This window comes from Adiantum capillus-veneris, chromosome 17, assembly GCF_014529385.1.
Source record: "Adiantum capillus-veneris isolate H3 chromosome 17, ASM1452938v2, whole genome shotgun sequence".
Taxonomy (NCBI): domain Eukaryota; kingdom Viridiplantae; phylum Streptophyta; class Polypodiopsida; order Polypodiales; family Pteridaceae; genus Adiantum; species Adiantum capillus-veneris.
This window is the reverse complement of record NC_140947.1, coordinates 2,527,076-2,539,949: the sequence shown is the minus strand read 5'-3', so window position 1 is coordinate 2,539,949 and position 12,874 is coordinate 2,527,076. Positions and strand designations below refer to the sequence as shown.

The following is a 12,874-nucleotide window of genomic DNA, read 5'->3' as shown; positions in this document are numbered from 1 at the left end:
TTGAATTAAGAAAAAAAAGGAATACCTTTTAATTTTTTTGAAGCCATTAGGAAAACCATAACCTTCATCCACCATTGCACTTAAATTGTACAACAATTCCTCTTCTTCGAGAGTTTTAATTATAAACTATAAACTTCTTCAAGGGTTTTAATTATAATCCTTGAGATGAACGAAACCCAAATATACAAATTTGTATGTATATGTATATATAGATGTACGGTAAATAGATTGTATATTTTTTATTTTTATTAAGTCTATCTTTTCTAAGTATCACATAGATCTTGTTTATTCTCATCTCATAATCTTTATTTACATTTTGTTCTATTTCACATAATATGAGTTTACTTGTCTTTTCTCTTTATAACTTTTTTTTTCACAAAGCTTGAAAAAACTTCTTGGAGGGAGAGAGAAGAAGAAGAAGAAGGAGTCCCAACATTTTCCTTCTCACAAAAAATCCTTACAAAATAGAGTTGTGAGTGAGAGAGAGAGAGAGAGAGAGAGAGAGAGAGAGAGAGAGAGAGTTTTCTTCCTTATTTGCTTTGAGAAAGATGCTCCCTCACTTTCTTCTTCTTTGAAAGGGGTGGGAGATGGCCACCTTCAAGAGCTTTGCAAGCCTTGCTCTAGGTGCCATGGGTGCTTTCTCAAGCTCTAAAATGCATCTGCTTAGCTTTTACGACTACTTTGCCTTTGGTATCTCCCTCTATACCTCTTCCGAGATTGTTTGCAAGTTTGTTTTGCGACGCCCATCACTAAAAGTGATTGAATGGTGGAATTCGAGAGCTATCACAAAAACAAGGTGAGATTTCACGATGGCTTTCCAAAAAGGAAATCAAAATATGAGGGAAATAAAAATACTATATATATATATATATATATATATATATATAGAGAGAGAGAGAGAGAGAGAGAGAGAGAGAGAGAGAGAGAGTCACAATCACTTGTTCTTGTGAAAAAAGCTCTTTACTCTTTAAAAGCTTTAAAAATAAAAAGGTACACAAAATAAAAGCAATGTAGTCCTATCTTAAGAAAAAAGAACAAGTATAAATTGTGTGTTCATGTTGAAAATAATATAAGATAAGCAAGTACAAAAAAATAAACAAGGCAAAGTCTTAAAAAGCCTTGTGAGGCTATGAAATGAAAGGGACCCATTTGACAAACTCCATCAACATTTAAGATGAGTCTCCATTGTTGGCACTGAAAACATTGGAAGGATGCCTAACTCGACTCAACACTAAGGCTTCTTTTAGAAAGCCAAAAAACAATGTGAACACCCCCCTTGCAAACTTCCATCATTAGTCCTGGATAAACATGCAATACACAAGAAACAAAATTAAACAGATTGAAGTGATTGAGTAAATGCTCAACGTGTATCACATGTACTCCTAGTTTTGTTAAGGCATCTCAAGCTCATTGGGATTGCAAAATCATTGAGAATTTCCCAACGCTTTTGCTATTTTTACTTATACCTACATGTAGATCTCCATCCATTTTGTGTACTCATCTTGTCTTATCTTAAAAATCTCTCCTCGTGCTCTTGTAGCTCTTTTTCATCTTCTCTTCATGATCATGCCTTTCCACCCATCACCTAGTGCATGAGCAAATGTCCCAAGTGATACATGCTTAGGCTCCTTCACTTTTGTGATCTTACTCTTAGTACCAAAACCTCACTGATGTATTGAACCGTTGTACCATTGCTTCTCTCCCTAGTTATGCCACCTAACTCCCCATCCTTGTCTACATCCACCTACCGCTCCGTCTTACCATCTCCCTTGCCATCCACCTCAAGGGTTTGTGAGCCTAAACTATCAAATGCTCCTAGCGTGCCTACACAACGTGGCATTGCTTACCATAAGGTGTCAAGAAACTCAAAATTCTCCAAAGTGGACCTCATCCCTCCTATGGCAATTGTCTTCTTCTCTTTTTTATATCTTTTTTGCAAAGTGTCTATTTTGTTCTTTACTTGCTCACAATTGTATTCCATCTCAACCTCTTTGCTCAATTGGTTCGTTACCTCATCCCAATCTTTTGGTCTCAGAGTACCTTTCCTTACATGCACCCACCACTCTTTGTAATGCTTAATGCATGTTGCGGTAGCAACATCTGTACACTTTGCATCGACTTTGTGGGGCCTCTTTCCCTTGTTTTGTGACCTAGCACTATCCGAAGGTGCTATGCTTTGACCAGACATGGGAGCAACTGAGGAGGGTCTAACACTAGGAGGAGGTACTATGGGTGCACTAGAAACTCCCGCAACATGAGGTGGAGTTGCTACAACATGGGATGCAATACCAAGCTGTGCATTCGGACATCCACTACCAACAATAGAAGGCCTAATTGATGCACTAGTAACAGAAGGCCAAATGGAAGCACTAGCAAACAGTAAAGGGCTCCCTCCAATAACTTGAACATAATAGCCCGATTACCCACCAACTAGGAAGGCCTAAGAGGTAAGCTTTTGTCATTGGGAGCACTTATTTGCAGTTGAGGCGGTTGACCAAAAGTGGCAACCATAGGAAAGGTTTGGGGCTCAATAAAGTTTACACTATGGTTTTGGGATCTGGAAATGGTCTTGTTAACCTAAGATTCCATCCAGTTTTAGCCTGACGCATACTCAAGAAATTATCATCACTCCCCAATTGTGTACCGAAGACTATGTCTTCATCATGAAACTCTCTCTCTTCAACCCTATCAGGCCTGGCTCCCACCTGGTGCACGTTTTGGTATGTGAACATTGAAATGGCTCATTGATAACCTTGGCCATCCACACATGCGTCCAAGTCACAAGGTGTTAGGGTTTAATTAAACATCTCTTATCGTGTGTGTGTGTGTGTGTGTGTGAGAACACCTATATGTGTGAGCATATGGGGCATAGCCACCCTAAAAAAGCTTGGCAAACTTTGGTAATATAGTGTGTGGGTGTGGCTATGAATGGAACCATTCAATGATAGCATGCGTGAACATTTCTATATTAGGTTTTGAAGGAAAAATGACATAGGTATGCTTGTTTAATTGTGTGTTTGTGTTTAGAATGCTTAATAATTTGACCTTGAATGACCAACATGAGAATGGAAAACTTTATGAGAACATTAGAATGGAAAAGCATTAAAACATTCAATGAAAGGAGTAAACCCTCATTTTGCAACAACGATGAATCTAGAGAGAGAGAGAGAGAGAGAGAGAGAGAGAGAGAGGAATAAAAATTCAAGATAAAAACCTAAAATAAAAAAAGAGAGATAAATACATAATAAAAAGAAGAGAGATAAACATAGCCCCGGATTGGAGAAAAGATGGATACTTGATTTAGGTGAGGGTTGGAGCCAATTTCAGCACCTTGCTTAATGCCACAACCATTTGAGATGTAAGCATAGTCTTTGAGACCAAAGCATAAGTGATTTCATCTTTTTTCCCATGTAGGCATCTTGCATAATGGCCCATCCCTTCAAGATGTAAGCATAGCCTTCAAGACCAAAGCTTAGGTAATTTGATCTAGAGAGACACCCTCCACATTATTATAGAAAAACACATTGGTACTGGTGATAGTGAAAATCGATGCACTATGTACATGTTGTCCTCCCTATACACAAGTGGGCAATGGGAAATCCTTTATTCGATGCACCATGCATGGGTATTACATATACGTAATCACTTCTTCCAAAAAACTCTAACATAATTTGCCCATCCCCTAGCTTGCTAGATCATTCATGATCAGCAACAAAAAAAAGAACTATGAGACTCGCTGCGTCACAGGTCTCCTTATCCCTCACATGCATTACTTAATCTGCAGACAGCTCATCTTGCTCCACCGTCATCAATCTAGCATGTTTAAGATGCAATCCATTTACCCTTGACTTATGTAAAATCCCATCCAGGTTAGCCAACTGATATGTACCATTCGAAAAATACTCCACTACCTTGAAAGGGCCTTCCCACTTAATTTGAAACTTCTTTTGGAATGTCTTATCCAGCTTACTGTTGTAGTGTGCGCTCCTTGCCGCACTATCGAAGCAAGGGACTTGCCTAACACTGTGTGCGAGCCACAGACGGCTCCATGCACACAACTAGCTTAACTAGTAAGCTCAAAAGAGGGCAATGGTGTGTCACTCACCGCTCTATGCTCCTGTCGTGGAGGATTCCTCGTCGCGAAGAAGAAGGAGACGCTGCTACGTCGCGCTCAACCGCTTCACCGCCGTCGTGCCGCCACAATGCTCGATCGCACTCTCTCTCTCTTTCTCTCTCTCTCTCTCTCTCTCTCTCACATACACACACACACAAGGAGGTGAAGAAGAAGAAGATGGAGATGGAGATAGAGCAAGAGCACTCTTCTATTGCACAAATGAGAGAATGCCTGAATTTTAGGTTTAGTTGGCTTTTATATGAGCTCACCCCATTCACACTTGGGCGCCCATGCTTAGCCAACTAATCCCTTGAATGTCCCAGTTAGAGTGTGTTTCTCATCTGCGATCACTCTTACCCTTTTCCTATTGGACCGACAAGCCATGTACCTGACTCTACCAAATAAATAATACAATGTCCACCGTAGGTTACAACGTCCGTCTCGTAGGTGATAGGGTGTCCGTGAGCCATGAGGGTTAACATGCCCCCCTTCCTGATGTAGATTCCGTCCTCGGAAGCCATTGAGTTGAAGCTCGTTGGTCGAGGTGGAAGAGCATTTGAGATGAATGTCCTTATCCTTCTTCAGTCACTGTAAAATCAAACAACATTGCATTCTCATAAGCGATTAAAAAGCATATGCAATTTTAGGCAGCCAATTGATTGGTAATAGAATTTTAAACAATTTGTCAGCAATAAGCATTAAATTGCAATGTAATCAAATGCATAAACAGATGTAAAGGTAAAAAATTAAACAAGTTTGGGGTCGCTAATTTAACGGTCGAAAGGCACTAGAGATCGACTATTAATACCATGGGTAAGCTTCTTAATTTTCTCTGGTTAATTAAGTTGTTTAATGGCGAGAGCCAAGTATTTCATGTTTGAGGGCTGACTAGAGGCTATACCTAAAGGACCTTGTAGTTAAGCTACGATAAAAGGAATTTCTCATGAAATCATCACCTGACTGATTACCTTTGCTTTGACCCCCCAAAGTCTTTTCACAGTGATTCAATTTTGATGTGTGTGCCTATTTTGTATGCCTTAGGTTTTTTGATTTTCAAGGAAAAGCGCCCACACTGGGAACCTCTAGGGCTCTAGTACCATAGGCGATACATGTGAGTGGAGTACCAATTTAAGCAGGGATTTCTCTTCCAGCTTAAAGTTTTACATTGTGGCACTTTGATATTTTTTTGTGTTGTTTGTTTTCATCATTTTAATTTTGTAGCTTTGGGGGGTCATATAACTCTGATACACCTCCCCAGGCTCATCACACTAGTAAACTCCCTTTATAATACTTAAGCTAAAGGTCAATAGGGTCAAGCCCACTAGAAACCCCTAGTACATTTCACACAATGCTTCCTAAATCGGATTAAGAACCTAAGCAACCATTGCTTATTAGGAAGGCATTCCCCATGGTATTAAGAGAAGATTTTTAACACCTAGCTTGGTCAAACTAGCTTAGTCGGACTGCTTGATTTTTAAACCTAGACAAGTGATTATGACAAAAAATTACATTGAATTAAATGTTTGATACTAAGCAAATGCGGTGAATATTAGGCTACCAATCACAATTAAAGCAGACAAACATGGATGCAAAATAGATAGGGGCAATGCTAATGGGCAAGAAACACCTGTTTATGTCGATGGTCGCGCTTGATTTGAAGAGTGAGTTGAGATAAAGATTCCATGAAGGTCCAAATCCTACCAATAGCAACATGCTCCTGTACACACTCGGAAACAAAAGGAATACCTCCAGGAGGCACATTAGTGGAAAAAGGTACCAACACTTATTGAGCACAACAAAAAACATAAGGAACCCTAACCTAATTATTTGCACTCCCCCTAGAGAGTCAAGGGAATAGGATATTGTAGCGGTTGGGGGGAAACCCTAATGCTAAACCCCTATCCTCGTCGTCGAGATAAACAAAGTCATCATCCATGAGACCATATGTGCCATTTGTGTAGTCCTGTAAATTTTCTTCTTCATCATAGGTGCCCATGTTTACTAAGAAGGTCACTAGACGCCTATAGTCATCTTGGTCAAAAGGGTAGGCTTGTGCAATGGGAGAAAGGCTCTCTACTAAGTATGGATCAGACGTGGTCAAGAGACGTATCAGCCATTCTAACTCCTCAAAATTCCTCTCACATGCTAGCGTACCTATCAAATCCCATTCACATGCAAGCACTGGAAAGACCATGTGAAATATTTGTGAAAATTAACGAGGGTACCTCTCACCCAAGGCAGGAGTGGATGACTCTAGCGTACTAGCCATATCTGTACACGCAAATAGATGATGGTTAGAGTGCAAATATTACAAGGGTCGTGTTCTTGTGCATAATTTGTTTTTATGATTTGTGTTATGGCTCTTGCTCTTTTACTTTTTTATCTTGTTTTTGTGAGTATAAGGCTTTATATATACATTCCATAAGATTGGAGATTAAGAGGTCAGGGAGAAAGGTTGAGAGGGAAGCAAGTGAATAATGGATGTCCACAAACACTCCCCCCTTCCTTGGGTAGATCATATCGTTTGAAATGATGTCGTCACCCTTTGAAACCAGTTGTTCCAAGTTGTTATAAGTGAAGATTTTTGCCAGTAGTTTTCTATTACCTTAGTTGCCTCGTCGAGTTGCAAGGGTGGTAAGGTACTCTCCCAGGATCGAACTTGAAGTGGTTCATCAGGTGATTCTTGAACACTGGAAGGTGTGGATTCCTTTGTAGCTTCATGGAGGTCCACTATTGTAGGTGGAGGTTATGTAGAAGCTTTTACCTCTATGGATGTATTACATGAGGAGCTAGAAGCTTCATGGAACTCCCCCCTTCCTGAGCTAGGTGGAATAAATTGGTTTTGCCTTGGAGCCCAAACTAGCTCTGGACTAGGTGTGTAGCATTTTGTGATCTTTCCCTTCCCACGGTCTACCATTGGCTTTAGCGTTACACTGTTTGACTCATATGGGTTTGTTGTCGATAGGGAAGGACACATTTTACGTTTAAGTACCCAAATTTGCTCATTTCCATCATAGTAGCCTTGGGCTTCTAATAGTCGTTTTGGAATCCATCGTGATTTGGTCTTGACTCTCCTAGAACGCGCTCTTGGTTTTCCAGGGAAATTTTTTCTTGGAATGGATGGGAGGGTTGAGGTAGTTGGAAGTAAGGCCTTGGGGACCCATTGATATGTACTCTTAGGTCGTGCAGGTTGAGTACTTGCAATATTACTGCTTGCTGCAACTACAAGTATTGAAGTGCTAGGTTCATGGGTAGCAGGCAAAGACGAGTTAACCACCTTGGATTGTGAATGTTGGCTATCCTTCAACTTTGCTAGAGTTTGCAACGTAGGTGACTTTGCTTGAATGATAGGGGTAAGAGTCGGTGGTCGCGTCGTGACACTACCAGTATCCCAATCAATAGTGCATTTGGTTGCCAACATCCATGTGCGTCCCAGGTTTACGTTGCCTTCCATAGCTCCCGCGGGCATGACTAGAAACCTCTGCACTATGCTTCCATTGTCATAGACAACAGGGGTTTGAAGGACTCCAAGAATAGCAGTTTTCTTTTTATTAATGCCCTTGACTTGCATCGTACTCGGGGATAGGGTCGGTTTCCCTAATTGACACCAAACTCCATAGGATAACAAATTGTGTTTAGCTCCCATATCTAATAAGGCATTGTATAGTACTTTCCCATAGGAGTTATTTAGCTCAATTGGGTATCGTAGGGGTGGCTCAGATTCTAATGAGTCGTCATCTGTGTCCTCGAAAAATGTTGCGTGATTCCCAGATTAGCCTCTCGTTGGCGTCTAAGACGTTGTTGTCGTTCTCGAGCCTCAACTCTTGCTTCGATTTTTCTAAGCTCTGCTTGTTCCTTGGCAGCCTTCTTTTGATGGATGGCTTGCAACTCTTCCTGGCTTAGAGGATCATAATATCTTTTGAATTTACTCCGATTAAGGAATCCAATGGTTTCAACTCCATCTAGAGTCTCCACACGAATGGTACCTTGCGGGGTAATTTCACACACTCGATATGGTCCCTTACCAACGTATTTCAATTTCTTCTTTTCATTACGTACCCCGTGCATAAGAACTTTATCACCAACCTTGATGTCTTTATCCTTTAAATGGCTATCAAACCACTTCTTTCTCCTATCCTTCTCCACTAGAGCATTTCGCACAGCTAATTGCCTCTCTTCATCTAGCCTTTCCAGGATATATAATCGCTCCACTAAGGGGTTACCATCCCAACCTTCTTGAGAAGCTACTCGAAGACTAGGAATGACAAACTCCCATGGCATAACTGTTTCTTGGCCATACACCATCTTAAACGGTGTGCAATTAATAGCAACTTTATACGCAGTACGATAAGCCCATAAAGCTGATGTAAGCTTTAGGTCCCAATCAGTGCAATGAGCCTCAACTGTCTTTGTCAAAATGGAGATGAGAGTTTTGCTGGTACTCTGAGCTTGGCCATTTGCTTGGGGATAATAGGGTGTAAACTTGTGGTGAGATATCATGAAGTTTGGTGTGAGTTCTTTTATTACTTCATTTATAAAATGAGTTCCATTGTCACTCACAAGTTAAAAGGGGCATCCAAAACGTGTGATAATGTTCTCAAAGAGGAACTTAGCTGTTGTTTTTGCATACGCCTTTCGTGTTGCTTTTGCTTCAGCCCATTTGGTTACATAGTCAGTAGCCACAATGATATATCGTGATTGCGTGTTACGTGCAGCTGGACTAATCGGTCCTACAAAGTCTAAGCCCCACTTTTCAAATGGTTGGGTTACCTTGATGGGATGTAGAGGCATCCTATCCCCTCTTTGTGGCTTCTTGAAGCGTTGGCATTCATCACATCCCTTTGCAAAAAGTGATGCATCCTTAAACAGAGTGGGCCACCAATAGCTTGACTGTAAGATCTTTCGGGTAGTTAACTTTCCTGAAAAGTGACCACCAGCTACGCCCATGTGTGCCTCTTGTAGAATATATAAATACTCATCCTCGCGGGCACAGCGTCTAAGAACATCATCTTTTCCTCTCTTATAGAGAGTTCCAGCCAGTAAGCAATAGGGTTCACATTCCTTGATTAATTTTCGAGCTATATCTTTTCGCAGCTCTTTGGGTGGAAAACCATTAACTAAGAAGTTAACAATCTTTTCACTCCATTCAGGCATTGTCTCAACAATGAACAAAGGAGTATCAGGCAATTCATCATCAACCCCCGTAGGAGCTTCGCCATTAGGGATAAGAGATAAATGATCCGCCATGACATGTTTCCTCCCAGGACTCACAACAACGGTGAAGTCAAACTCAAGAAGAATTAACAACCATCGTGTAATTCGACCTGTGGAACACGGCTTGTTTACCAAATATAGCAATGCTTGATGATCAACATAAAACAAAAACTTGGTAGCAAGAAGGTAATAGCGAAATTTCTTTACTGCGTAAATCATAGCTAGACCTTCGCGCTTTGTAGTAGTGTAGCTCATCTCGACATCATTTAATTGGCGACTTGCAAAGCTAATAGGGTAGTCCAATTTATGTTCTCCTGGTTGAGTTAGAACACACCCAATAGAAAAGTTTGATGCATCAATATGCACATGAAAAGGTACATTCCAATCAGGTGGTCGCAGGATTGGAGCACTTGTTAGGGCCTTCTTTAATAACTCATAAGATTGATGACATTCGTTCGTCCAGTGAAACTTGATAAGAAGCTTGTACAATGGACGCGCTATCTCAGCAAAGTTTAAAATAAACCTTTTATAATAACCAACATGGCCCATAAATCTTTGAACTCCTTTATAGTTCGTAGGTGGTGGCAAATCGGCAATGGCTTTAATCTTACTCTCATCTGTGGATATCCCGTTCTTGGACACTATATGCCCTAGAATGACTCCATGCTTAACCCAAAATTGGCATTTGAAAGGGTTCAATGAGATGCGATAAAATCTGCACCTTTCAAATATTTTTCGTAGATATAACAAATGCTTCTCCCAAGAAGAATAAACACAAAGTTCGTCTAGGAAAGCTTCACAAAACTCCCTTAGAAATTCTTTAAACGCAGTGTTTATTAATCGTTGGAATGTAGCAGGGGCATCTGTTAAGCCAAAAGCCATAACACGAAATGCAAACACTCCAAACTCTGTGATAAAAGCAGTTTTAGCTTGGTACTCTAATGCAATTGTGATTTGATTGTAACCAGAGTACCCATCTAAAAAGCTATAAGCTTCCTTGCCCACAACTCTTTCAAGCACATGTTCCGAATATGGCAAGGGATAATGATATCTTCTAGTGGCTGCATTAACTTTCTTGAGGTCCACACACTCTCTTAGTTTCCCATTTCTTTTTGGCACAATGACTATTGGAGAAACCCATTCTGAGTGCTCAATAGGGTATATGAATCCACATTGGATAAGTTTTTCAATCTCCTCTTGTACAATTTTGGCGTACTTAGGATTCATTGGATAGGGTCGTTGCTGGACGGGTTTAGCAATGTTGATCATGGGAATTGTATGTTGCACCACAGAAGGTGGAACGCCCTTCATGTCATGATATGTCCAAGCAAAGATAGCTCCTTAAGTACAGCCTCTTCAGTTTCGATAAGGTCTTGAGCAATAAAGACTGGTTTAGACTCCTCACCTGGTTCTGCTAATTCTATCTGTTTAACTACCGCTGGACCATCATAGACTCCACTGCTTCCATTGGTAGTTATTCGTTGGGCTTTGGCATACACAACCTTTTGCTCCCCCGTGGTATAAGATTTAAAATGCTCAGGAGCCGTATGTAAGTCAGCAGGCTCTTGTCCTGACAGAGACCTTTCTTTTAGTTCTGCCTCCTTTTGTTGTTGTGCTAACTCTCGGTTTTGACGTCTTCTTATAGTTCGACTCAATTTTGGCTCTGTAACCTCCAATTGAGCGAGGTCAATGGGTCGCAGGCTGCACCACATGACACTCTGGAGATGTTCACCCCAATTGTCTACTAGCTTTCGATGAGCATCACATGCCCCTAGATAGCTAAGCCATTCTGTAGTAGATCTTTCCTTGTTTATCCTAGCTCTCACATTTGCTCGATATCGTCGTCTCTTATATGACCTTTGTTTCTTGTTAAGGTTTTGATTTTGGTAAATGTTTGAACTCGACTCGCCTGATAGGTCTTCGCTTGTATCTTCTTCACTCTCATATAAATTACCATAAATGGTCGTACAAGGCCTTGAGTGTTTAGTTTCTATACTTGGTTCACTCGATGTTTTCTCAGGTTCTGAAGCCATTTCTCCCTGAGATTCCGTTTTTGATGTGTATTGGCCTGAAGCCTTTGAGGAATCATCGGTTTCACTCTTAGGTAGGTGTGCCTCTTTCTTATCATTGGATGTTACATGCGCTACACCTAACATGTTTACTGGTGCAATGTGTGGTATCTCTTCCCCATCTGGTGTTACCGAGGTTGTTCCTCTAGCTCCCCATGTATCTATAGTTGCCGCTAGGTGTACCCAATCGACATTGTCTGACTCGGCCATTCTGGGTAGGATATCCATATAAGGAGAGTTCTCCCCAATATCCGTGTCTTCGTTACACGTGTAACAATACTGTAATGGAGCTGAGTGAATTGTTGTGTCTGATCGATTATCAATGATGAATTTATTTCCTAGAGGATGCGTTCGACCACTTAAAAGATCAACTCGAATGACAGAGTCTTGGAACTGTAAGTAGACGTGGTTTTTGGACCAGTCATGCACCATTTTTGCTTCCCTCATGAATGGACGCCCTAAGATCATCTCAAATGACATAGGATGCTTGGAAAAATCCATAACAATGAAAGTCTGCCTTACCTTGTGTCCCAAGACCTTGATTCTGAGATCCTTTAGCATTCCAATAGGCGTAACAATAGATCCATTAGCCATTTTTACCACTACGCTTGTGGCTTCAAGGTGAGGTCTCCCCATAGACTCCCAACAACTCTTTGTCACCATGCCGACTCCCGCACCACCGTCAAGGACCCCCTTTATAGTTAATCCTTTAGTAGTGATTGGTAGAGTAGCATTAGATTCATCACCTTCAAAGTATTGCCCCAACTTGTTAACAGGTATTTCAATTACAGATTCATGTCCCGCTAGGTCAGATGGTGGTGCTAAATGTTCCTCATCATTCATTACCGAGTCAGGTTTGTTCATATGTGCAAACTGTGGTAATCCAGCCTGTAATTCTCCATTGAGGAAGGCTCGAAGAGCTGAGACTAGCTCGGGGTCTTTATATAGTTTGGACATGATGGTGGTTCTAACTTCTGAAGACATGAAATCCATCAATTTGGCAATGTTTAACGGCACCTTTTGGCCTTGAGTCCCTTGACGTGGGAAAGATGGGATCTCCATTTCTTCGATAGGATCAGGTAGTCCCTCTGTAAACATTCTTTCCATCAAGAATTGAGTACGCCCACTTTCCCATGACTTTAAGTCACTTTCTTCTTGGATGACACTAGGTATGTCCAAGGGTCTATGGACTTGGTGAGGTTGTTGTTGTGTAGGGAACACGGTGTCTGTAATCTGGATCTTCCTAGGTGCTGGTTCTAGATCCCTTTGGGTATCTTCTACCAAACTCCTTAAATGCTTGACTCGCTCAATCTCCTCTGTAGGGTTTGGGTAAGTTCCTATCTTCTTTTTGGATCCTGGCCATTGTGGCTCATGAAGATCTTCCTTGTTGGTTTCTATGTTAGTGGTCGTTTTGGTCTCCATGGTTCAACCTGAATCAAAATCTTCTTCAGCGTCGTTCATATATACGGGGTCATCA

General features: G+C 41.0%; 1 pseudogene; it reads right to left on the bottom strand.

Moving 5' to 3' along the window:
* Nucleotides 1–1,292: 1,292 nt before the first annotated feature.
* LOC147436720 (uncharacterized) overlaps nucleotides 1,293–12,874 on the bottom strand; it is a 126,323-nt pseudogene continuing 114,741 nt past the window's right edge.